This window comes from Tursiops truncatus, chromosome 10 (assembly GCF_011762595.2).
Source record: "Tursiops truncatus isolate mTurTru1 chromosome 10, mTurTru1.mat.Y, whole genome shotgun sequence".
NCBI classification, from domain to species: domain Eukaryota; kingdom Metazoa; phylum Chordata; class Mammalia; order Artiodactyla; family Delphinidae; genus Tursiops; species Tursiops truncatus.
Window position 1 is genome coordinate 49729526 of NC_047043.1, and position 26603 is coordinate 49756128.

The 26603-nt window shown below is 42.3% G+C and overlaps 1 protein-coding gene across 1 annotated transcript in view; it reads right to left on the reverse strand.

The window, feature by feature from the left end:
- Positions 1-26603, reverse strand: part of GADL1 (glutamate decarboxylase like 1) — a 490491-nt gene that overhangs the window by 326128 nt on the left and 137760 nt on the right. The window lies entirely within an intron of this gene.

A 26603-nucleotide genomic window follows, 5' to 3' on the forward strand; every position in this document is an offset into this window, starting at 1 on the left:
GTATGTGTATATTTGCTAAAATTCATTGAATTATACACTTAAAATAGATGCTTTTTAATTCTACGTAAACCAGTACCACAATAAAATTTATTAGAATTTTAAAAAATAGGTTGGTAGCTCAAAAAGCAAGAAGAGTTAGCACACGTTAAATAGAATTAGAGGTTCCCTTAAAGGGCAGTGTAATTACAAAGGCATTTCCCTGCGTGTGAAGGTCTTAGTGGAGTGACCTAGGATGGTTGTTCTTGATCTTAACCACACATCCGAATCACCCAAATGTCTTTTCTAAATTCTGATATGATTGCACTGGGTGCCGCCTGGGTATTGAGATTTTCCGAAGCTCTCTGGGTGATTCCAGTGTGTAGCCAGGGGAAAGACATGAGGTGGTGCGACCCCCTTCCCCTGCCCAGGCTCCTCTAGCAGAGAACAGACACCATGATTGAGCCTCCTACCCTCCAGGCCTACAATCAGGAAGGTCCCTAAGCTCAAACCGCGTGGGGTCAGATTTGGCCGTGGCCTGGACTGTTCTCCTCCAGTAGAAGGTTCTAAGAAGAAAAAGGGATCCCTCTCACATGTTTACCTAGGCATATATGTTCACTAAGTTAATTAGCCAGACTCAGCTGGTCCTGGAAGACAAGGTGGGTCATTCAGCTCCACCACTGGGTACTGGTATACATTCATCCCTGCATAGAGGAGAATGAGGTGGAATTGAGTCAAGGGAAATCATGTATTTTATGTCCTCAAAATGACGGAGGAGAAGGGTGAAACATTTTAAGACAAAAAAATGAGTGTAAATATGCAAAACTTGGTGTCATCCTGGCCTCTAAAAACAGAGGAAGTAGCTAACATACACTGAGGACGGCTGGGCACCAGTACTTTTACACATGTTATCTTATTCACTCCTCACTATCCTCATTGAATATTCTGTACCAAAGGCATTATTTTGCCCACTTGATGGTGCAGCAGCTGAAGCTCAGAGGGGTCCTTTACTTTGCCCAAGGCCTGGCAGTAGATGTCAGGAGCCATGACATCTTTCATGATGTCTTTCAAGACATCTTTCAAGAGCCATGCCTTGAGAATTCATTTCCTCTAAAACCTATGTGTGCTCTTTCCACTATGCAATACTGCCTCTTACTATCTTGAAAACTGATAATAATAGTAGTGGCAGTGACAGTGATAATAATATTTATTAAGAGTTTTCTACGTGCGGGACTTCCCTGGTGGTCCAGTGGCTAAGACTCTGTGCTCCCAATGCAGGGGGCCCAGGTTCGATCCCTGGTCAGGGAACTAGATCCTGCATTGCTGCAACTAAAAGATCCTGTACGCTGCAACTAAAGATACTGCATGCCGCAACTAAAATATCCCACGTGCTGCAACGAAGATCCTGCGTGCCACAACTAACACCCAGCGCAGCCAAATAAATTAATTAATTAAAAAAAAAGTTTTCTATGTGCTAGGAATAAATCTAAGGTTCTACCTATATCTATACTTCCGAATCCGTGTCTAGACCTATGTTTATACCTACATACAGATCCATAAAAAGCCACTTAATCTTCACAACAACTCTAAGAGTTAGATACTATTATTATCCTCTTTAAATATGATACGACTAAGGCGCAAAGAGGTTAAATAATTTTCTCAAGGGCACAAAGCTACAGAAGATAGAAGTTATTTAACGACAATCCTCTCCTAAAAATCACCCTACCTTACAATGCCGGGCAGGAAAAAAAGATAAGAGAATTTTGCTAACCTTGCTTTTGACCTCAATACTCAATCCAACTATGATTGTAAAATACTGGCTCTTTCCTTCAAACTTTGCAAACGTGTGATAGCCCATGTGACTTCAGTGATTATCGTAGATGGGAAGGGGCTAGTTACAGGAAGCTCTGATTTACAAGATCAATGAAAATATGATTACCCACCCTTGTAAATCATGGATTAGTAAGAAGGAAAAAGGGCTCTGACAGCTTCTGCAGCAAGAAAAGTAAAGCACTGGGGCTGAAGAAAGTGGTGCTTAGAGCCAGGACTGGAATTGACGATGGAAAAGCAGGGCCTGCTCCTTAATCAGATCCACTTCCAAGCAGCAACCATGTGTCAGGGCTCCCATTTCACCGACATTTGCAAGTTCTTAGCTCACTAAGCCCCTAAGAGCAAATGCAAGCTTGGAAATGTGAACTGGGTCCAGCCCTGCCTCATACATCACCAGCACAGCTGTCGGCTGCGTTTGCACCTTGGAACTTTAATTCATAAGAATGCAATCAGAACTGGAAAAGAATTGCAGAATCCACCTTGCTAACAGCATTTTTACGTGCAGGCATTTATATACACATATACTCATAGCCATGTTAAATATAAGCTGGAAATTTTCCAATATCAAAGAGAGATGATTTGAATGATAACTGGTGCAGTTTACCAACTTAAACTTTTATGGTTATGAGAAGCCATTTGCAATTTCATTTTAAAAGTCACCCACATTCATATAGTTGTCACTCACATACTTTCAAATCCAAATCTAGACCCCATCTCAGTCTGAGATGTGGTCTCAGGAGACCCCTCCCTTCCCTGTTCCCTTGGTGCCGGTGCCGGCTGGGCTCAGCTGTGCATCTTCAGGAAGGAGAATTCTTGAGGCTTCTCCAGAGTGGTAGGGGTGCCTCTCAGCCTCGCCCTCTCACCACACTCTGTTGGCGGATGGGGGCAACCAGACCACATCCCCTCCCTGGGTGGCCAGTCTGGGACCCCAGCTGTCACATCACCAGGGAACTTCTACATTTCTTGGACTCCACTTTGCTAGATGGGATTGGTTTATTAAGTGCCTTTCCTCATCAGAGTATAGACATAAAAGTGTTCTATTTTTTCCCATCTCTGCTTTTATCCCCACTTTATCAAATCCACATTTTCTGTCTCTTAACATCTTGGGGAGAGTCCAAACTATTTAGTCAATTTTCATTGTTAAAATTGGTCTGAACCAGTCTTAAATTTCGATCTCGTGTGCACTTCAAAGCTCTCCACCCCCCACCCTCCGTTAGACTGGTGGCTGAAGGCACGGAGCACATGTATGTGGCGGGGGAAGGGGTATGCTTTACACATTCCACCTCCCTCCCTCCTAGGTTCCACCTCTTCTGAGGTTCTTGGACTGAGGAACAGAAGGAGAAGGCAGGAGGAGGAGCAGAAGGATCATCACTTCCCTGACCTCAGAGACCCACCCCGTGTTGTTGGCCGTGGTGGCTTCTCTGGCCTTCACCTTCTGGCCCTCAAGACCTCAAGACAATGTGTCAGGTCTCCAAGTGCTTACAAGCACAGGGGTGATGTTCTTCACAGAACCCTGAAGTTCCTCCCACAGTTCCCTGAAGTTCCCTGAAGTGGGGGTCCAGCTCCATCTCCGCCCTACTAGAGCCCCCGCTCCCAGCCTCATGGCCTCTGCTGCCAGGGTCCCCGGGGCAGTGTAGGCAGGAAACCAGCCTAAGTTCACGTAGCTTGTGCAGCATCCCCTCTACCTATTATGGGCTCATCTTTTCCAAATGGTGGAACTGCCGTCAGCTTCCCTGCCCCCCTCCCTGTGCCTCCTGGCTCTGTGCCCCCTGCTCAGTGGGTACAGGGGCTCATCAGCAAAGCCACTGCCCAAGCAGATAAGTACCTGAGAATAAAAATCTCCTCTTCTTGCAGAGCAATAACTCAATCTATACAAGTGCTCTTAAGAACTCTACACCTTCCTTCCTTTAGACAGAAAAACATCCCTCCTCCCTCCTCTGTGGGGAGGGAAGGGAAACTTCTCACTCCCCACGATGCTCTCTCCACAAGGCTGCCAACAATGACCTTCTTCTCCCTAGTGGTCTCATTATACAGACAGGAGGGGGTGGGGCTGGGTTACTAACTCGGGGAACGCAGAGTGACTTCTGCCACATTTCCATAAGCCCTGGGCTGGAGGTGCTGGGCCTGAGACTGCCAGAAAAATGCAGGACTCCCAGTTAAATTTACATTTCAGATAAAGAACAAATTGTTTTTAGTATTAGTACATCCTAAATATTGTATGAGACATGAATAATTTTTTTAGTGTAAGTATCTCAGGGTGTGCCTCCACAGAAGGAACCTAATCCCAGACATTCCCTTTAGACCAGGAGATAGAATAGTACAGTGTGGACAAAACATACTGGAGAAAGCCACTGCCCTTACCCTTACGCATTTCTGTCATGATTCCCTATCCGCGTGCTCAAGCTCCCTCCCACTGGTGTTAAATCAAACCACTCAATAAAACCCCCAAAACATGAAGTCAAAAGCTTTCATTCTTTGGAACGTTTATATGAATAGATTTTTTCTTTTTTTTGGAAAGGAAAGGGCATTCTAATCCACTTATAGAAACTATGATAATTAGCTCCAAGAGGAACTCAAGAGTTTCAAAGTCATGATGTTGGCAGAAAGAATCGAAACACAGAATGAACATCAAAGTTGTAATTTTCTAGAGTAGCTAGATCATTGTATAAGTGCGTTGTGGGGAGGAAAGTCATTTTTTAATTAGTAGGAAACTTCTAAGAATCCCATGCTGTACTGACTAAGCCTTTTTTTATTTTTATTTTTTTTCCACATCTTTATTGGAGAATAAATGCTTTACAATGCTGTGTTAGTTTCTGCTGTACAACAAAGTGAATCAGCTATACATATACATATATCCCCATATCCCCTCCCTCTTGAGCCTCCCTCCCACCCTCCCTATCCCACCCCTCTAGGTCATCACAAAGCATCAAATTGATCTCCTTGTGCTATGCAGCAGCTTCCCACATGACTAAGGCTTTTTTATGAAGAAGCCCAACTGAAATCCAGAGCACAGGCAGTGAAGAATTTTTGCTTTCAATTTTTTATGTTAAAGGATCATACTCAGCAACTAAAAGAGCCTCATTCTAGAAGGAGCGTCTATGTGCCCACAATTAAGCTGGCATCTGCTCAGAGGGCATCATTGGGGAGAGACAGGAGGGTGGCCTCTTCACACTGTCTCTGACAAAGAAGCCAACTGGCTCTCTGCTCACGTCCCAGATAAGCCAATGTCTTAGGCTGGGTTCTGCAGAAGCAGAGCCTGAGGCAGGGATTCTTGGGCATGTGATTTAGTGAGGGAGAACTCTCAGGTGAAACCTGAGGGGAATGAAGGATACAGGATGAGGCAGATGAAAAGTTTAAGCAAAGATGTGGTTTTTTTCAATCGATCCCACAGTGAGCTCTGGAAAGTAAAGCAGAGCTGTCCTGTGTGGAAGTGGGGGCTGGGCTTTTAGACCCTTGGTAACGGTCATTCCTCACCATGGGCTGCCTGGTGGGGATGGGGCAGGGGTGGGAGGTGTGATCACCCACCATCTCTGTGTGTGACAGTATCAGCCAAGGAGAGACCATCTCTGGAGAAGGGGGCAGCTGTGAGCCATTAGCAACCACCATCCACAGCAGCTGGGGGTGGGCACGCCAGCCTTGTAAAGGGATATGGGGGCACCAGTAGTAAATGCTGCACCAGGTTACCTCAAAACCTTGATGTCCAGAGCAAATGTCACTGCAAGGTGACTTCCTATGCTCCCCCGGCCAAAGTGTGCCTCTACATTCAGTAGTTTTCCAGTAATTTCTAAAGAAGGAAACCTAATTCTCAAATCATTCCATTTTATAATTACCCAGTGCTGGCACCCAAATGAAAGAAAATGATTTTTTTTTCTCTTTTGCAAATTAACATTTCAGCCTTTATTAAAAGATATATATCTCCTCCTCTCCAAACTTCCCATCCTCTGTCTGGAACCAACCCCCCTGACCCCTGGCTTCTGCATCCTCTGATGGAGTTTGCTTTTCTCTGGAGAAGCCAGACGGGATGAATTAATGAAATCCCTTGTTCCCCAGCTCAGTTGAGGGACTAAGTCCCTGAAAGCAGAGATAAGAGGTCCATTCAGACTTTCGCCATTTTGATACTGAGAAGATCTAGGAGAGGCCTTTCCAGCACTGGGGGATTTCTGTTGAGCACCAGCAGTCCTGGAGTTTGGCCTCTGGGAGACTCTAGTCACAGGAGGTCGGTTTGAGCTCCAGCACCGTGGCCACCTCTGAGGACCAGAGGTGAATGTGGGCCCGTGTGCCACGTCCAGCCTCACTAAAATCACTGCAGTGTGACAAGGAACAGCTGGGGCAATGGTGCCTTCGCAGGTGTGAGGTTGGGAGAGGTGGCCCAGTGCATGGCTGACCTTGGGAACGTTCCTGGATGAACAGAACGCCTCAGGCACACCCAGAAAGTTCAAGAAAAATGCCACATGGGGCATCCTGGTCCATCCAGAGCCCTTTCAAACTAAATAACCACTTTCTGAAGCACTGATTTGGAAGACTCAGCCAGCACTGCCTTCAGAACAGAACGGAAGGGATTGCGTTCCTTGCTCATGGTTCCCCTGTGGGACAACGTGCCTGTTTAGCTCAGGTCTGTGTTAGGAATTTTGTCGCCCCCCTCCCCACTGAGCTCTGTGTGTGCAGAGCATTTTCATGGCAAGGATGGAGGCTGGAAGGGAGGCAAGGTGGGTGGTGACTTATATTTGAAATGAATGGTGTTTGGGAGCCTTTTGAAGAACAAAAATAGACCTATTTGTTGACCTACAGCCATCCATGAAATGGGATAAGATCTCTGGCACAAAGAATAGAATAGAAACTCCCCAATATTGCAGCTATCTAGAGATGAAAAAATTGTCTGGAGCTAAGAAGACTATTTCTTCATCCACAGCCCTAATGCTGAGCTTCCCACAGAATCCGGAACAATATTATCTGTTTCCGGGCCTTAGACAGAGATGGAGATAGAGATGGAGATAGAGACAGAGATATTCAAGGTGAGCAGAATATAACCACCCAAATTGTGTCTCTTTGGCATGAGGATTATTTTAGGCTGGTCATTTTTAAGAAACAGCAGACACAAGTGAAGCGCTGAAAACTGCATAGATGTTGCCCTTTTATAAGAGACATTTACATCTATAAGGGAAATCTCTACTTGTGAGGGTGTCTCCCTCGCTGTTCTACGAAGAGGATGGTTCTAAATCTCCAAAGACTCTTATCAATGGGGAAGGCAAGGACTTAAATCTGCATAACAACCTCACCCTTGTTCACTGTGCTTTTCCTGGTCACCTCCCAGAACTGGCTCTTCACCTCCCAACATGTTCTTTTGTCTTTAGCTGGAGACAGTATTTAAGGTGGTGACTTGGGCCATTTCGGGGGGAGTTACTCAGTTTTCCTGGGTCCCTCCCATGTATCAGGAGGTATAAACGTCATTAAACTTCTGCTTGTTTTTCACCTGTTAATCTGTCTTTTATTACAGGGGTGTCTCAGCCAAGAACCTAGAAGGGTAGAGGGAAAAATTATTTTTCCTCCCCTGCAATATAGATAAAAATATAGATAGCTAATTAGATATAGGTACAGTTTTTTTTTTTTACTTTAATAGTCCTCTTTCTTACAGCCATTGTGAGGGTGGGAAAGTTCACTTTACCTCGATAAGAATAATTGGCATTGATCGGGTTCAGGGAAGGCCACCTAAAAATGTGCCAGTTTAGCATATTGATTATTTTTAATTAAAGTTACTTAAGAAACAGCTGATGCAAGAGAACTCTGACCATCCTTTGTCCCCCTGAAAGCAGGAAATAAATCTCCCATGTGTAAGGCACCTTCTCTGTACCAGGAGGGTAAAGGCATCCTTATCACCAGAGGCAGGGAATTCAGGGCTAAGAGGCTGTATAAACAAAGCTTGTTGCTTCTTTATCAATTTACTACCCCGAACCCAAACTTTTTTTTTTTTTTTTACGGTACGCGGGCCTCATTGTTGTGGCCTCTCCCGTTGCAGAGCACAGGCTCCGGACACGCAGGCTCACAGGCCCAGCCGCTCCACGGCATGTGGGATCTTCCCGGACCGGGGCACGAACCCGTGTCCCCTGCATCAGCAGGTGGACTCCCAACCACTGCGCCGCCAGGGAAGCCCCCAAACTTTTTTATCTTGTCGATTCTTCACAGATTTATTGTGTCTTTATCTAAACGGTATAAAAGCTGCCTGGTTTGGTCACTACTTTGGGTCTTCTATCGTTGGGGTCCCTGTACATACAATATTAAATTAAATTTATTTTCTCCTTTAAATCTCCCTTTTATTGTGGGGAGGTGACTCAGCCAAGAACCTAGAGGAGTCAAGGGACAATACTTTTTCCTCCCTCACAGCATCACTTTCTGAGCACTTCCCACCCTGTGATGACTATTCTCAGGCATTATCTCATAAAGTCCTCAAAGCGCCAGCATAAAGGAAACACTCTTAAAAAGCTGAGAAAACTGAGGCTCAGGATGTTACCAAACTCACTCGAGGCCACACACCTGAGAAACAGGACTAAGAGCCCTGTTCAGTCTGACCCCAGCTTGAGCTCTTCACCACTGATTCATTTAATTAAAGAAAAGTACACTCTAGGGGCTTCCCTGGTGGCGCAGTGGTTGAGAGTCTGCCTGCCGATGCGGGGGACACCGGTTCGTGCCCCGGTCCGGGAAGATCCCACATGCCGCGGAGCGGCTGGGCCCGTGAGCCATGGCCGCTGAGCCTGCGCGTCCGGATCCTGTGCTCCGCAACGGGAGAGGCCACAGCAGTAAGAGGCCCGCGTACCGCAAAAAAAAATAAAATAAAAAAATAAAAGTACACTCTAGATCGTAGCCACCATTCAAAGGGTGCTCAGCATGGCCTTTAGCATTTGAGGGCTTTGGGTCCCTCACTCATCAGCCTGTCACCTGTGCTGCTCGTGGCCTGAGAAGCAGGGGTGGCTTGTGGGCCCACAGAACTGTCACCATTGACTCATTCAGTGCTTTGACCTTCGTAGCTCGTCAGCCACTAATTAAAACGGATTCTCCTTCGAAGTGACTCATCACCACCCTTTTCACCACATTTTCCCTCCACTCTGGGTTCAGTGTTGCCTCCTCCTATTTGGGTCACAGCAATATTTTCCCCACTGGCTTCTCTGACTCAGCTCTCTACTTCCTCATCCTATTTGCCTGCTCACTGCCAGACTTGGCTTCCAAAAAGAGTGTGTCCTGATCAAACACCATGGGCAGCCCCCTGACTCCCACTAACTGATGCCTCATCTCATAGAACCAAAGTTCAGCCCCACTCTGCACCCTTTCCATCATCTGCCTCCCTTGCACATCCGGCCACCTTCACCTGTGTTGTCATCCCCTCCCCACACTGTTTCCTAAATCACATCCAAACGTCAGGGTCAAGTTCAAGTCTCACATCACCTGTGAAGGTTGGACTTTAAATCAAACCACCCACCCAATCCTCAACGTTTCTGTAGATAACAGGGCTGCTTTAGTTTGAATTACTGTCACAAGGATATGCTCAGACAAGAATCCGAAGGCAAATACATTATTTGAAAGCTACAGGAAAGGCTATAGGGGAGTGGAGAAGAGGGACAGGGGAGAAAGAGCAGTCAATAAAAGGTGCAGACCAAGCCAGTTACCATGAGAGCAGCTGGACCTCAATCCTGTGGGGGAGGGGGCAGCCAGGACAGGACACGCACCTCAGTTATCCTACCCAGGGCGAGGGAGTTGGTGCATTGATACACCGACTATCATCAGTTATTGTTGCAGAGCTGTTCCACCTGGAGTTGACTCCCCAGCACCTCCGGCCTATCAGCAAGGCCAGTGGCAAGAGAACGCTCCAAATGAAAGCAACGCAGGTGCTGGAAGCGGTAAGTCCAATGTGAACACCGAGATGGTGAGAGCGATAGGATGTGGATAGGGCATGGCCAGCATGTGCTACAATAACCACATATAGTTCATCACTCAAACCAGGGCAGTTAGAAGAGAGAAAGGGAGTACCATTAATAATTATTCTGGGATAAGAGACAAAATTCAAGAATATCCTGGGTAAATTACTATGTATGAGCTTGCATTTGCAACTGTGATTTTTGTATGTAGATGATATGATTCTACAGGGTAACTTCTATGTGGTCCAGCTATGTGTTCTTCATTGAAACTAGTTGGGTGCTTAAGACAAAGTAGATGTTCAGAAAATGCTGGACTGCTGGACCTAGGATAAGGTGGCCATGAACAATTCAGAGTCGGGTGCTATTCAAAGGGCATAGGCTTTAAAGTCAGACAGTCCTGAGTTGAAACCCAAACCCCACTAATTCACTGTTAATCCCTGGTGTAGATATGACACATCTCAAGAGTCGGGACGATGAAGATGATATCTGCCTTGTAAAGTTGTTGAACATCAGAGAAGACCTATATAAAAGCCTATCAAACTACAGTAAATTGAACTTCAATTACATTATTACTAAACAAGCTGATAATAATAATATTGATACCATTTTGATTATTATCCTTCAGGCTCCTTCTCGGCACTGGTACTGTGTGGCTCATCTCAGCATTTTATTTTCTTCTGTGTAGCTATGGATCATTTTCACACAGCAGATGAATTGAGCCTTCGTGAAATGCACTTCCATTCACGGAGAGAGGAAAGCTGGAATTGACTGGACATTCTCTAAGTCAGGGGTGTATATGAATTTGAAAAGGGGAAAATTTTTACCAGCAGAGAAGTTAAGAGGATAAAATTTGACATGAGCTATTATCTGAGCTGGCCAAAATAGAATCTCCAGATTAAGCTTCACTGTTTCTTACATTTTAAAAGCCTATGAATTAAGAGAAAAGCCACAGTAGAAAGATGCTTGACTTCCCAAAAGGAGATGTCTAATACCCCGGAAGTAAACAGACCTTCCTTAAGCTTCTGAGATGTGTCCCTGGTTTACTGCCGTCACTACTGCTTTTCATGTCCACTGGGAAGATTTTCTTTGTGTTCATAGGAAAACAAGAAAATGGAGTAGGTAGAGGGAAGAACTTATAAGCCCAATTATTATCCCTCTGTAATTTGGAATCCTAATTTTTCAGTTTGTGAGGAAGCTTAAAAATACCAGGTTCACTGTGTATTTAGAAATAAGCAGGGGATAAATATGAGGCAAAAATGGAGAGATATGTCCTCTCAACCTGCATTGTCTGCTGTCATATCCACATGTCAGGGACTCTATGATTTCTTTCAACTTATTTATTCTATCAGTATAATACATGCACATAATTTTTAAAAGTTAAGAGATAGTGGTACTAAAAATTTATAACAAAATACAGCAATAACATGTACCACTCCTCCCCATCCAAAAGGCTCATTCTCCAACCAATAACTAATTTCAGTAAATTCAGACATTTCTTCTGGAATTTACTCCCACGTGTCTAAATAATATGAATAAATAAAGAAGAATGAAGAAATAGCTAGTTCCCCCATATTCATTCTCCCTATCTTCCATAGGAATACATATTCCAATTTTTAGCTGAGCTTATGATTTCCAGAATAAAAATATATACTTTCAAGCTCCCCTATGTCATTACATATAGTTGTGCAAAATCCTGGCTAAAGGGATATGAATAAACCATTATGAGTAACTTTCAAGAACCTTCCTTAAAAGACATCTGAAACAAATCCTTTGACTGCTTTCTTCTTCATTTCTTCTTCCTTCTTGATGGATGGAATGCAGACATAATGGCTGGAACCTAAGCAGCTACACTGAACCATGAGGTTAACTTGGGAATAAAAGCCTGTCCAATGAGAACAACAATACCTATAAAAGGAGACTGGGTAACTGAGGATTTTAGGGAGCAAGGCTATCACCCCAAATCTGTACTGGATAGCTACATTGAGAAAGAGAGAAATAAAAACTTTTGCCTAACTCAGTAACAAAAAAACAAACAACCCAATCGACAAATAGGCAGAAGACCTAAATAGACATTTTTCCAAAGAAGAAATATAGATGGCCGATAGGCACATGAAAAGGTGCTCAACATTGCTAATTATTAGAGAAATGGAAATCAAAACTACAATGAGGTACCACCTCACACTGGTCAGCATGGCCATCATTAAAAAGTCTATGAATAAACGCTGGAGAGGGTGTGGAGAATAGGGAACCCTCCTACACTGTTGGCGGGAATGTAAGTTGATGCAGCCACTATGGAAAACAGTATGGAAGTTCCTCAGAAAACTGAAAACAGAATTACCATATGATCCAGCAATTGCACTCCTGGGCATATATCCAGGCAAAACTATAATTCAAAAAGATACATGCACCCCTATGTTCATAGCATCACTATTTACAACAGCCAAGACATGGAAACAATCTGAATAGCCATCGACAGATGAATGGATAAAGAAGATGTGGTACATATATAAATGGAATACTACTCAGCCATAAAAAAGAACGAAATAATGCCATTTCTAACAACATAGATCCAACTAGAAATTATCATACTAAGTGAAGTAGAAAGAGAAAGACAAATACCATATGATATCACTTATATGTGGAATTTAAAATATGACACAAATGAACCTACCTATGAAACAGAAACAGAATCATGGTAATAGTGAACAGACTGGTGGATGCCAAAGGGGGAGGAGTGGGAGGCTGGTGTTAGCAGATGTGAGCTTTTATATATAGAATGGATAAACAACAAGGTCCTACTCTATAGCCAGAGAACTGTATTAAATATCCTGTGATAAAACCATAATGGTGATGAATGTGATAAATGTGATAAAACCATATATATGTGTAACTGAGTCACTTTACTGTACAGTATAAACTAACACAACATTGTAAATCAACTATACTTCAATAAAAAAATCATTAAAAACAATTTTTGCCTAGTTTAATTATTATTTTGTATTTCTGTTTTTCATGGTTAACCAAAAACATATATTTTATTGCTATTTCTTCATCTGCCAGTTTAGAATTTATTTACTGATGATCTATAAAGCCAGATAAATATTTAGCTTTCTTATAACCTCCACCCCTCCACTCACACATCCTTCATCTCAATATACTTCTGTTATAATATTATAGCTATGTAATTCTTGTTTGCTGCCAAACCAAGTAGTACACTACCAACGTTTCCTTTCTTCTTTTTCCTTTCCTTCTTCTTCCTTTTCATTTTATCTGGATTTAATAACTGCCTTATTTTTTCATTTACTTCATTTTCTCTATAGTTATTGCTAGTTTTTCTACACCATAAGGAAACTTACCTGGTGATCTATCAGTTCTACTTTTATTTTTCAGACTTTCCCCTGAGTCTTTTGTCCTCCTGCCTTGCAGCTCTGAGGCACAGCTGTCAGCTCAGAGCTTCCCTGCACCCATTCCTGTGTGGGATTCTCAGTTTCCTTCCCGTCAAGTCTTCCAGCGTTTTCGTTTCTCATTTATTGTGGAGAACTCATCTGGCAGCTTCCTAATAATGTCTAAAAGGTGAATTACATTTAATGTGTCTTGTGGGATGCAGACACATGGATGGCCTTAGGACTTCTGAAGGCTTGCAGGACCCATCAGAGCCTGAAAGAAGTGATGCTGGTAGAATATCACCTCTTTTCTCACCTTCAGGTACATCTATGCTGTGCAGAAGAGCATAACCAGGCAGGGAAACACACTCCCCACAATGAGCCTTTCCAGAAAGAGAGAAAAGGCACAAATGATGCACCTGGATGCCAAGAAATCTAAGAACTCCAGATGCTCTTCTTATGAATGTGCCACCTTTCAAAAATCTGACTCTAACTCACTCCCCAAGGGCAGAAGATGTTATGTGATATATGATGCTTCTTCCCGTCATCACCTGGAGTAAGAGACTCTGAAAGCAAACTCCCCAGAGCTCATTAGCTGTATAATTAACCACATAGCATTTTCAACTCAAGATCCTCCAGCAGTAAACAATAAAATCGGCAGATAAAACAGCCCAGCAACAACAGGGCAGTCCTGTTAGCCCAGGAGACGGCTGGCAGAAGCCCAGACTTTGCCCTGCCCTTCCCCAGGCTCCTCCTGTGCCCTCGGTTTCAGAGCACCAGTGAGCCATCACCCTGTGAAAACTCCAGCCCGGGTTTTGTGCCATTTCCCATGCAGTCTCAGATGGGTAGTTTAGAAAGTCTGTTTTGCTCCAGGTGGAAAACCAGCCATGATGAATTAATCCAATACACTTTCCTGTTTTTTAATTGAAAATTGTATCTTGAGGTGTATTCGCTGAAGGCAAACACCCAAAGATCCAGGAAGTGGAGGGAGAGCCTATTACCTACTACTTGGCTCTACGACCCAGAAAATCAGGCTCATGATAGATCATTGCAGTGTAGTCTGAGCAGCATCAGCTACTCTACTGAGAAGGCACTCCTTCCTGGTTTATCATTGTAATAGGGACTCAGTGAGCAGCTTCGTGGCTTATGTAATGGAGATTCGGTGAACCCACATGCTCCATCCCTAAGGACTGCAGAGGAGATGGTGGGAAGGTTTTATGGCCCATTTGGTAGCCTTGGTGTCATTTTCCTCTTTTCAGAGGAGGACACAGCAAATGGTTCTTCCCTTTGGCTTTCTGTCCTTTTCCTTCTATTTCTCTCGTATTCCCTTCAAATGAGACTGCCTATGTGCCAGGCTGATGTTCCCCCAAATGTATGTATTATCTTTCCTGCATAAGTTAAAGCAGTGTTTCTTGGAAATATAACATTGTGACTGTGAGATTCATGTGAAAATGGGCTTGACCTAAGTTATCTTCACTGCAGGGGATTTTTAGGTCTTCAATATGTTAATTTACGATCATGCTCTGAGACCAGGCTATGGAAAGTGGCATTTACAAAAATTATTTGACACAGAACTCTTTATTGGGGGAGGGGAAAGGGGTATGGATGTTTCCTTACATTTCACGGACCATTGGTATGGACTGTAGCCTAGGAAACCAAAGGAAATGCCAGCAGAGCTGGCCTTCAATGCCTCCAGCTCCCATGGTATATTTCTGAACCAGAGTAATGCAGGCTTTGGGGAAAACGAAAAGACCAGGATTTGAAAATTTCCTTCACCATATCCTGTCTGTTTTACATCAGTCAAATTACTTAACTTCTCTGAGATCCATTTCCCCGTCTGTAAATGGGGACAATTTCACTTACTTTTTAAAGAGATATTTAGAAGAGACTGAATGAGATACTATACATAGAGCCCCTACTGAATGCCTCACCCTCAGTGGTGTCAACAGCCTTGCTAATTTTTTTCAACTTCTTCTTTTATACCCACATCCACTTCATTTCATCGACGACCTCAGTGTTACCCGCCTGTTTGCTGATGTCTGAAACACCTTTTCAGAGTGAGTGAAATAGATATGACGGGGCATCGAGAAACCAGCAACAGGGGGTTAACTAAAGTAGTGATTCTCTAACATTGAAGCAGCAAAATTATTTGGCAAGAATGTTTTTTTAAATAATACATTTTTAAAAATAGCCATACCAAAAGATTCTCACTTAGCAGATTGAGGATGAGGCTCTGACTTCTACATTTTTAACAGAATTTCTAGGGAATTAATTATGATGCAAACAACAGTTTGGTAACCACAACATTTAAAGTAAATATCTACATAGCTCTATCTATCCAGATCTAGATGTAAATAACGTCAGAGGCTTCTGTGAGAGCGAGTAAGTGGCAACAGTGAAAAGGTTAGGACCCTGGTGATTAAGAAATGGAGCCAGAGAAGGAAGGCAAAACAGGCTCAGAACTCAGAAGCTCTAACTAAGGCTCCATTTCTACTGAAAGCGTGCCCAAGGATGGTAGCCAGGAAGTGAAGAAAATATTCACGTGTCCAAGGTGAGTGCAGCCGGGAAGCTGCTGAGACTCACTGGCAGGGCCCACCAGGCAGCTGAGCACCTGGGCTTGGTAAGAGCCAAACTACTGGCCCCAAAGTCACTTCACCTCTGCTGGTGCCTTTAACCATACCAATTACAGCCTGGGGGCGTGGTCACAAGCCCCTGACAAGAATGTGCAGGGGTCTGGGAAAACCCAGATACTGAGTGACCCATGACCCTACTAAGGTCCCTGAGGACGGGTGGAATAGTTCCCTCTCCTGGCGAGGCACTACAGGTTTCCTATCTCACTATCCTTTTTTGAACGGAGCCGCCAAATCGCTCTCCTATCTGGCTAATCCAAAATTGGGAAAGAAGGAGATCATCACAGAAAGAGAAGCAAAGGGATCAAAAAATAAACAAGTTCACCCCTGAATTTCAGGTTTCCTGTGAGGATTTAATAACTGACATAGTGTCCAACCAGGAGCAGCCCATCATCTGGTGTCCTCAGGGGAGGAACAAGAGGCACTATTTTTAGGTAACAGACAGTGGATGTCTTCAGTGCAAGGAGTAGGTTTTTCACTTCTGTCTCCCAAGTAGGTCCAGGGCCTAGCATCCAGTAAGGACTCAGTAAATTGTAGTCGGCTGACTGGATAGCTGATGCAGATTCTAGGACTAACCATAACATCAGCAAGTTGTTATGACATATTTAGTGTGTGGCCACACCACAGTGGCCTATCTATTGGGGCAGTGGTTCAAAGAGACAGAAGAGCTCATCCCAGAGTTAAGCTTTTACTACTTTGTCTGGCAAGAAAAGCTTACTCGAGAGGAACCAAGATGGCGGAGTGGAAGGACGTGCTCTCACTCCTTCTTGCAAGAACACCAGAATCACAACTAGCTGCTAGACAATCATCGACAGGAAGACACTGGAACTCACCAAAAAAGATACCCCACATCCAAAGACAAAGGAGAAGCCACAATGAGACGGTAGGAGGGGCGCAATCACAGTAAAATCAAATCCCATAACTGCTGGGTGGGTGACTCATGGACTGGAGAACACTTATACCACAGAAGTCCACCCACTGGAGTGAAGGTTCTGAGCCCCACGTCAGGCTTCCCAACCTGGGGGGCCGGTAACAGGAGGAGGAGTTCGTAGAGAATCAGACTTTGAAGCCTAGTGTGAACTGACTGCAGGACTTTGACAGGACTGGGGGAAACAGAGACTCCACTCTTGGAGGCACACACAAAGTAGTGTGTGCATCGGGACCCAGGGGAAGGAGCAGGGACCCCAGGGGAGACTGAACCAGACCTATCTGCTAGTGTTGGAGGATCTCCTGCAGAGGCAGGGGTGGGGGGGGGTGGCTCACCATGGGAACAAGGACACTGGCAGCAGAACTTCTGGGAAGTACTCGTTGGCAGGAGCCCTCTCAGAGTCTGTCATTAGCCCCACCAAAGAGCCCAGGTAGGCTCCAGTGTTGGCTTGCCTCAGGCCAAACAACCAACAGGGAGGGAACCCAGCCCGACCCATCAGCAGTCAAGCAGATTAAAGTTTTAATGAGTTCTGCCCACCAGAGCAACAGCCAGCTCTACCCACCACCAGTCCCTCCCATCAAGCATCTTAGATAGCCTCATCCACCACAGGGCAGACAGCAGAAGCAAGAAGAATTACAATCCTGCAGCCTATGGAAAAAACCACATTCACAGAAAGACAGACAAGATGAAAAGGCAGAGGGCTATGTACCAGATGAAGGAAAAAGATAAAGCCCCAGAAAAACAACTAAATGAACTGGAGATAGGCAACCTTCCAGAAAAAGAATTCAGAATAATGACAGTGAAGATGATCCAGGACCTCAGAAAAAGAATGGAGGCAAAGATCGAGAAGATGCAAGAAATGTTTAACAAAGATCTAGAAAAATTAAGGAACAAATAAACAGAGATGAACAATACAATAACTGAAATGAAAAATACACCAGAAAGAATCAATAGCAGAATAACTGAGGCAGAAGAATGGATAAGTGGCTTGGAAGACAGAATGGTGGAATTCACTGCCACAAAACAAAATAAAGTAAAAAAGAATGAAGAGAAATGAAGACAGCCTAAGAGACCTCTGGGACAACATTAAATGCACCAACGTTCGCATTCTAGGGGTCCCAAGAGGAGAAGAGAGAGAGAAAGAACCCAAGAAAATATTTGAAGAGATTATAGTTGAAAACTTCCCTAACATGGGGAAGGAAATAGCCACCCACGTCCAGGAAGCACAGAGAGTCCCAGGCAGGATAAACCCAAGGAGAAACACGCCAAGACACATAGTAATCAAATGGACAAGAATTAAACACAAAGAAAAATTATTAAAAGTAACAAGGGAGAAATGACAAATAACATACAAGGGCACTCGCATAATGATTTCTCAGCAGAAACTCTACAAGTCAGAAGGGAGTGGCATGATATATTTAAAGTGATTAAAGGGAAGAACCTACAACCAAGGTTACTCTACCTGGCAAGGACCTCATTCAGATTTGACGGAGAAAACAAAAGCTTTACAGACAAGCAAAAGCTAAGAGAATTCAGCACAACCAAACAAGCTCTACAACAAATGCTAAAGGAACTTCTCTAAGTGGGAAACATAAGAGAAAAAAAGGACCTACAAAAAACAAACGCCAAACAATTAAGAAAATGGTCACAGGAACATACATATCAATAATTACCTTAAAGGTGAATGGATTAAATGCTCCAACCAAAGGACACAGGCTTGCTGAATGGATACAAAAACAAGACCCATATATATGCTGTCTACAAGAGACCCACTTCAGCCCTAGAGTCACATACAGACTGAAAGTGAGGGGATGGAAAAAGATACTCCATGCAAATGGAAATCAAAAGAAAGCTGGAGTAGCAATACTCGTATCTGATAAAACAGACTTTAAAATAAAGAATGTTACAAGAGACAAGGAAGGACACTACATAATGATCAAGGGATCAATCCAAGAAGAAGATATAACAATTACAAATATATATGCACCCAACATAAGAGCACCTCAATACATAAGGCAACTGCTAACAGCTCTAAAACAGGATATCGACAGTAACACAATAAAAGTGGGGGACTTGAAAACCTCACTTACACCAACGGACAGATCATCCAAAATGAAAATAAATAAGGAAACAGGAGCTTTAAATGACACAATAGACCAGATAGATTTAATTGATATTTATAGGACATTCCATCCAAAAACAACAGATTACCCTTTCTTCTCAAGTGCGCACAGAATATTCTCCAGGATAGATCACATCTTGGGTCACAAATCAAGCCTCAGTAAATTTAAGAAAATTGAAATCATATCAAGCATCTTTTCTGACCACAACACTATGAGAATAGAAATGAATTACAGGGAAACAACCGTAAAAAACACAAACACATGGAGGCTAAACAATACGTTACTAAATAACCAAGAGATCACTGAAGAAATCAAAGAGGAAATCAAAAAATACCTAGAGACAAATCACAAAGAAAACATGACGATCCAAAACCTATGGGATGCAGCAAAAGCAGTTCTAAGAGGGAAGTTTATAGCTATAAAAGCCTACCTCAAGAAACAAGAAAAATCTCAAGTAAATAATCTAACCTTACACCTAAAGGAACTAGAGAGAGAAGAACAAACAAAACCTAAAGTTAGCAGAAGGAAAGAAATCAAGATCACAGCAGAAATAAATGAAATAGAAACAAAGAAAACAATAGCAAAGATCAATAAAACTAAAAGCTGTTTCTTTGAGAAGGTAAACTAAATTGATAAACCATTAACCAGACTCATCAAGAAAAAGAGGGAGAGGACTCAAATCAATAAAATTAGAAATGAAAAAGGAGAAGTTACAACAGACACCGCAGAAATACAAAACATCCTAAGAGACTACTACAAGCAACTCTATTCCAACAAAATGGACAACCTGGAAGAAATGGACAAATTCCTAGAAAGGTATAACCTTCCAAGACTGAACCAGGAAGAAATGGAATATATGAACACACCAATCAAAAGTAATGAAATTGAAAACATGATTAAAAATCTTCCAACAAACAAAAGTCCAGGACCAGATGGCTTCACAGGTGAATTCTATCAAACATTTAGAGAAGAGCTAACACCCATCCTTCTCAACCTCTTTCAAAAAATTGCAGAGGAAGGAACACTCCCAAACTCATTCTATGAGGTCACCATCACCCTGATACCAAAACCAGAGAAAGATACTACAAAAAAAGAAAATTACAGACCAATATCACTGATGAATATAGATGAAAACATCCTCAACAAAATACTAACAAACAGAATCCAACAACACATTAAAAGGATCATACACCATGATCAAGTGGGATTTATCCCAGGGATGCAAGGATTCTTCAATATACACAAATCAATCAATGTGATACACCATATTAACAAACTGAAGAATAAAACCCATATGATCATCTCAATAGATGCAGAAAAAGCTTTTGACAAAATTCAACACCCATTTATGATAAAGATTCTCCAGAAAATGGGCATAGAGGGAAACTACCTCAACATAATAAAGGCCATATATGACAAACACACAGCAAACATCATTCTCAATGGTGAAAAACTGAAACATTTCCTCTAAGGCCAGGAAGAGACAAGGATGTCCACTCTCACCACTATTATTCAACACAGTTTTGGAAGTCCTAGCACCGGCAATCAGAGACAAAAAAGGAATACAAATTGGAAAAGAAGAAGTAAAACTGCCACTGTTTGCAGATGACATGATACTATACATAGAGAATCCTAAAAATGCCACCAGAAAACTACTAGAGCTAATCAATGAATTTGGTAAAGTTGCAGGATACAAAATTAATGCACAGAAATCTCTTGCATTCCTATACACTAATGATAAAAGATCTGAAAGAGAAATTATGGAAACACTCCCATTTATCACTGCAACAAAAAGAATAAAATACCTAGGAATAAACCTAGCTAGGGAGACAAAAGACCTGTATGCAGAAAACTATAAGACACTGATGAAAGAAATTAAAGATGATACCAACAGATGGAGAGATATACTATGTTCTTGGATTGGAAGAATCAATATTGTTAAAATGACTCTACTACCCAATGCAATCTACAGATTCAATGCAATCCCTATCAAATTACCAATGGCATTTTTTACAGAACTAGAACAAATCATCTTAAAATTTGTATGGAGAGACAAAAGACCCCGAATAGCCAAAGCAGTCTTGAGGGGAAAAAACAGAGCTGGAGGAATCAGACTCCCTGACTTCAGACTATACTACAAAGCTACAGTAATCAACACAATATGGTACTGGCACAAAAACGGAAATATAGATCGGTGGAACAAGGTAGAAAGCCCAGAGATAAACCCACACACCTATGGTCAACTAATCTATGACAAAGGAGGCAAGGATATACAATGGAGAAGAGACAGTCTCTTCAATAAGTGGTGCTGGGAAAACAGGACAGCTACATGTAAAAGAATGAAATTAGAACACTCCCTAACACCATACACAAAAATAAACTCAAAATGGATTCGAGACCTAAATGTAAGACCGGACACTATAAAACTCTTAGAGGAAAACATAGGAAGAACACTCTTTGACATAAATCACAGCAAGATCTTTTTTGATCCACCTCCTAGAGTAATGGAAATAAAAACAAAAATAAACAAATGGGACCTAATGAAACTTAAAAGCTTTTACACAGCAAAGGAAACAAGACGAAAAGACAACCCTCAAAATGGGAGAAAATATTTGCAAACGAATCAACGGACAAAGGATTAATCTCCAAAATATATAAACAGCTCATGCAGCTCAATATTAAAGAAACAAACAACCCAATCCAAAACTGGGCAAAAGACCTAAATAGACATTTCTCCAAAGAAGACATACAGATGACCAAGAAGCACATGAAAAGCTGCTCAACATCACTAATTATTAGAGAAATGCAAATCAAGACTACAATGAGGTATCACCTCACACCAGTTAGAATGGGCATCATCAGAAAATGTACAAACAACAGATTCTGGAGAGGGTGTGGAGAAAAAGGAACCCTCTTGCACTGTTGGTGGGAATCTAAATTGATACAGCCACTATGGAGAACAGTATGGAGGTTCCTTAAAAAACTAAAAATAGAATTACCATATGATCCAACAATCCCACTACTGGGCATATACCCAGAGAAAACCATAATTCAAAAAGACACATGCACCCCAATGTTCACTGCAGCACTATTTACAATAGCCAGGCCATGGAAGCAACCTAAATGCCCATCAACAGATGAATGGAAAAGAAGATTTGGTACATATATACAATGGAATATTACTCAGCCACAAAAAGGAACGAAACTGAGTCATTTGTTGAGATGCGGATGGATCTAGAGACTGTCATACAGAGTGAAGTAAGTCAGAAAGAGAAAAACAAATATCGTTTATTAACGCATGTATGTGGAACCTAGAAAAATGGTACAGATGAACCAGTCTGCAGGGCAGAAGTTGAGACACAGATGTAGAGAACAAATGTATGGACACCAAGGGGGGAAAAACCGTGGTGGGGTGGGGATGGTGGTGTGCTGAACTGGGCGATTGGGATTGACATGTATACACTAATGTGTATAAAACTGATGACTAATAAGAACCTACAGTATAGAAAAACAAACAAACAAACAAGAAAAACAACTAATACTAAACTTTCTTTGGGTTATTTGTATGGATATATGTTAATATAAATGTTTCAGACATTAAATGAAATTTCTAAAAATCTTACGTGTTCTGGTATAATGTCATGTCATAATTCTAGTTATTACTTTAAAATGTATATCTCAGAAATAACTAAATTTCCTTGTCAATTGCATTATTATGAACTTTCATCAAATCTTTAACCATGGTCATTTTTAAGTCTTTTGTCATTTATAGACAGTTCTGGGTGTACTCTGATGGTTTTGCAAAAATGTTCCTACAAAAGGGTTTCATCTTCAAGTAATTCATGGAAGACTCTGACAAGTACAGGTTTCTGGTAACTGACTATACTGCTGAACTGAATGAATAAGCATTTTCAGAACTCTAATGGAAAACTGATGAATTCATAAAAGTGCTAACAAAAGATCAAGATGAAAAAAAATTAATTACATGGGACTGAGTGAACTGATGAGGATGATTATAATTTTTGTGACTTTCTGTTTGAATAAAAAAAAAAAAAGAAGAAATCAGGGATAGTTGCTACCTTTGAGGGACTTGTGCCTAGAAAAGAAACATGAGAGGAACTTCTGTGTTCCTGGCAATGTTTTGTTTCTTGATCTAGATGTGAAATACACTGTTCATTTTATGAATCCGCAGTGAGTTGTACACCTATTTTAACTTCTCTGTTCTATATTATCTGTCATTAAAAAGCTAAAGAAATGAAAAAAAAAATCCCACCAAAAAATAAATAAATAAATAAAAGAAAAGCTCACACACACACACATACACAGAGCACTTGAATACTCCAAACAACACACAATCAAATGGAAACTCGCAACATGAAGACATGATATGGTAATTTGGATTAAAGAAAAATTTGGTGTGGGCTGGGGTAGCCTCATTAGAAAAGGACTCTACATGAAGTAGCGGAGAGGGCACTGGCTTTGGAGTCAGGCAATCATGGACCACATTTAATTTTAATTTCGTCTTCTGTTAAATTCGAATAATAGCACTTGACTCAGGATTGTTGGCAGGATTTAAGGATTGGAGTGTAGAGCAAGGTAATATTTTACAACATTTTTAATATAAATTTTTCATGTTGGGTAGTGTGGCAGGCTGAATAAATGCCCCCAAGGATGTCTATATCCTAATCCCTGAACCTGTTACTTTTTATGGTAAAAAGGGCTTTAAAGATGTGAATTAGTCAAGGATCTTGAGACGGGGAGACTGTCCTGGGTTATCCAGGTGGGCCCAATGTAATCCCAGGGGTTGTTATAAGGGGGCAGCAGGAGGATCAGAGTCAGAGAAGGAGACGGGAAGACAGAAGCAGAGTTTGGAGGGATGCAGGGTCACAAGCTAAAGAGGAAAAAGAGCCTCTAGAGGCTGTCAGGGCAAGGAAACGGATTCTCCCCTAGAGCCTCCAGAAGGAATGCAGCCCTGCCCACACCTTGATTTTAGCCTAATAAAAGCCACTTTGGACTTGTTACCTTCAGAACTGTTAAGACAATACATCTCTGTTCTTTAAGTCACTCAGTTTGTGGCAGTTTGTTACAGCAGCAACAAGAGACTGAAACAGGTTGTTTTTGCTGACCTGCTGCTCTCCAGCCTAGAGGCTGGGGCACCCAGGGCTTCAGGACAACAGAACTCAGACAAGAACAGAGTATTAAATTGTCACCTACCAACATCAAAACAGATTCCCAAAGCATGTTCAGAGACAACAGCTGTGAAAGCCATGATGTTCACTTTGTAAGAGCTGTGATTTTTTTGAGAGAGAAAGAGAAAGAAAAGTGATTGCTAGTTCCCAAAATCAAAAGCTTGTAAACTCAGAAGATCAGAGGATGGAAGAAAAGGTTTTTTTCCTGAGAGAAGTTCAGCCACCACACAGGGAGGATATAAAGCCTGGGGGTGATCTGGAGGAGCATGTAAGAGGACAAGGTCACAGGTGAGATGCAGCCCTCCTGTCCCAGAGAGAAGAGGGGGGGCAGATGTGTGTGAGATGCTGGATCACAGGTGAGATGCAGGTCTCCTGTCCTGCAAGGAAACTGGGCAGGCACATGTGTGAGATGCTACTAAAACCCAGTAGGTTGAATTCAGGCCATGCTGACGGTGAAGGGGCTTCTGCCCCAGCTCACTTCAGTGGTTCTGGTAGAAAGGCCCTGGGAGCTCCTCAGAGCATGCATCCCAGTAAAGTAGTAAGTGAATGGAGCCTGGGACAGCATGTGTGGCTCCCAATGGGATCCCTAACTCCTGCGCTCCAGTGGAGGACTCAGCAGAAGGCTGAGAGGATCCATGCCCTGAGAAAGACCTGGGGTCAGAGGAGGAGGATGTCAAGTACACAGAAATCAGGACCACAGCCTGTGATTTGGCCTATGGACGGCAGGGAGCACAGGCAGCTCACAGCAGGGATGAAGGCCTGCCCTCCCTGAACAAGAAACCATGAGCTTAGCTGAGGCTGTGAGGACAGCCAGTAGAGGACACCCTTCCCTGCAGCTATGATGCTGCGTGTGTTTTCCGTTGTACACAGGCAGCACCCTGGGAGGAAGAGGGGTGGGGGAACCCCTAAGAAGGGAGAGCAACCTTAAATTTCAGGGAATTTCAACTTTGAATTAACTAAATTTAAACCCTGAATTATGAGTATTGATTAAAAAAGAAATTGTTTTAGCCAAAATAATTTGAGTTATCTTGGCATGACAAAAAAATGTTTCCCCAACACCAAGAGCAAGTTGAGTTTGATTATAGAGAAATATGTTGAAATACACTGCTGATCCTGCAAGCAGTGGGTGGTGGGTTTTAAGCCTGGTAGCTACCTGGGTGTAAAGCACTCGTAGATGCCCAACGATATTATCACACGTAACCTTCTGTGAATGAAGGAAGGGATTTGTCTAGGGGGAAATCAAGGGGACGGACATGTTCTGTGGAAGGAGCTAGAACCCAATCTTAAAGGAAGTAGCAGATATCTATTGCTTTTGCCCATTTTAAAGACCATTCACTTATATGTGGAATCTAAAAAATGATACAAATGAACTTATTTGCAAAACAGAAACAGACTCACAGAATTTGAAAACAAACTTATGGTTACCAAAGGGGAGGCGGGGGGAGGGATAAATTAGGAGTTCAGGATTAACAGATACACACTAATACACTGGGTTGGCCAAAAAGTTCATTCAGGTTTTTGTGCAACATGTTACAAAAAACCTGAACGAACTTTTTGGCCAATCCAAACACATAAAACTAGACAACCAACAAGGACTTACTGTATAGCACAGGGAACTCTACCAATATTCTGTAATAATCTATAAAGGAAAAGAATCTGAAAAAGAATAGATATATGTATATGTATAACAATCACTTTGCTATACACCTGAAACTAACACAACATTGTAAATCAACTATACTCCGATATAAAATAAAAATTGAAAAAACTAAAGTAACTGTTGCTTGCCTAAAAAAAAGGACCGTTCTGCTGGTGACAGCAACTGATTCTTCTTTGGGGTACACCCTTCCCTGTCTTTCCATGTGATCTGGGTTGGCTAACAACACACACAGCTCTGGAACCAGGCACATTACCTCAGCCTGTTCAGCCAGAATATTCTAGCCCTGCATTCATGATAGTCAATTCAAGGAAAGAGGAACAACTCAAGCTTCATCCCAGCTGGAATTCCAAGGGCTTTTCTTGGGACCATTTGGAATGAGATTCTCTTTCTATTAGAATTGGTTAAGTTGAAAAAAATGTAAGAAAGCCTGGGTTTCTGGTATTATTTTTCCAGAATAAGGGAGAAATCAAAGGCCTGAAATTAAAGCCAGAGAAAAGAAGAATCGATAGAGTTAAAGAGAAAGATACCAGGAAGCAATATTTGTGCACTTGGAGCCATTCATGCTTGAATCCTTTTTTGCTTAAGCAAATGATGTTTCACTAGCAAATATGGAAGGCTGTCCTTTTAAGGTCGGAGATAGATGCGCCCCTGGGCCAGACAGCTGGTGTTTGTCAAATGGAGTAAAACTGAAGCTTTGTTCTCACCGTGACACTCCAAGGACAAAGCTAGTGGCAGAAACTGATCTCTGCTAAAGTAAAGAGATAAGGTGCCCACTCCTGAGGTCAAGGAAAACTTCCCTGTCTGCACATGCACAGAAAGGCTCCTTGGAGGTCAAAAGGATGGGGCACCATCCCATAATATGTGATGCTAAGGCCACCCCATAGGTCTCTGTGCTAGAATCCATCTTAGAAAAGAGTTGTTCATGCATCTTGGGGAGGGTCCTAGGACCAGTCATCTGTGAAAAAAGAAACAAGATAATT